This window comes from Crocodylus siamensis, chromosome 6, assembly GCF_052110815.1.
Source record: "Crocodylus siamensis isolate JL-2025a chromosome 6, ASM5211081v1, whole genome shotgun sequence".
Classification (NCBI taxonomy): Eukaryota; Metazoa; Chordata; order Crocodylia; family Crocodylidae; genus Crocodylus; species Crocodylus siamensis.
Genome location: NC_143400.1, coordinates 40,774,088 through 40,775,313, shown reverse-complemented (window position 1 = coordinate 40,775,313; position 1,226 = coordinate 40,774,088). Strand labels below are relative to the sequence as shown.

Genomic DNA, 1,226 nt, shown 5'->3' with positions numbered 1-1,226 from the left:
AACTGGATACACTACAGTAGCAGTGAGTGATAGCGACAAGAGGACCAACTTGAGCACCAGAAATTGCCAAGCAGTAGGTGCATAGAGTTCTGCCTGGGCTAATTTCATAGAATTTCATAGACAACAGGGCTGGAAGGGACCTCGGGAGATCATCAAGTTCAGCCCCCTGCCCAAAGGGCAGGAAGTCAGCTGGGGTCATAGGATCCCAATAAGATAAGCATCCAATTTACTCTTGAAGGTAATTTACCTGGCCTCTTCCTTAAAGCTAGTTCAGTAACGTTTTGACTACACTGTACTGTAGACCTATCTAGTATGTCTCTAGTAGAGGCTTCTGCAAGTAGAGATCAGTCTGTCCATGCCCTTGATCAGTATAGGGTGCTGACAGACATGCAGCTCCCTTCTGTAAGTCATGGTGCTTTGCAGGAAGTACCATGAGTTACAGCATCCCCCCTCCCCCCAACCCAACAGACATTTGCTGTTGGGTCTGGCGGGTTGAGGGATCGAGCTCCACTTTGGACTGGGCTGCATGTCCGCAGCCACTCTCCCTTCCCCCATTCCTCCAGCTCTGGTGCTGCCTTCAGTATGGGAGTGGGGGGCAGGGAGGGGAGGGGAGCTGTGTCTGGGGTTTGCACTTTTAAAGTGCTCTGCAGCTGTGCACTTCTGTTAGGGTACAACTGCATAGTTCCTTCAAGAGGCTGATTTTGCAATAAATGTAACTTCTGTCTGCTCCCATAATAGTTATGCCAGCAAGGAACTGAAATGCAGAACAGCCCTAACACTGTCTCTGTCAGCCCTGTGTCAAATAGAGCTAACAATAATCTCCTACCTCACAGTTTCTTGTGGAGATAAATAAACTGAAGATGAAGGGTGACTTGGATCATATGAGTAACAGCAGCATAAAGTGATATAGAGTTATTTAAGTAAAGAGCTATGCTAAAATACCACAGATGGAGATCTAGCCTTCAGTCAATCAGTAGATACAGGTATAATAAATATTACCCTTTTTGCTACATTGCATCTAAAGCTCTGTGTGCATTGAAGTATTAGCTGGGAATATGAAATATTGAGTTTAATCATCTTATTTGACCAGGATCATCATAAAACAGCTCTCTTGTGTTATGTAAAACAGTTAAAATATATATTCAGTAACTGTCATAAATTAGTTTGCAAAGTTTTTCATTCAGCTTAACTAGCAAAAATGAAAAAAATATATAAAGAAGAAAATG

General features: G+C 43.2%; 1 non-coding gene across 1 annotated transcript; it reads left to right on the top strand.

Annotated features, from left to right (window-relative positions):
- The first annotated feature begins 542 nt into the window (after positions 1-542).
- On the top strand, positions 543-659 carry LOC149862375 (small nucleolar RNA SNORA17). Its single transcript, XR_016443390.1, has one exon. It is a non-coding gene; the product is annotated as a small nucleolar RNA SNORA17 (small nucleolar RNA).
- The last annotated feature ends 567 nt before the right edge of the window (positions 660-1,226 follow it).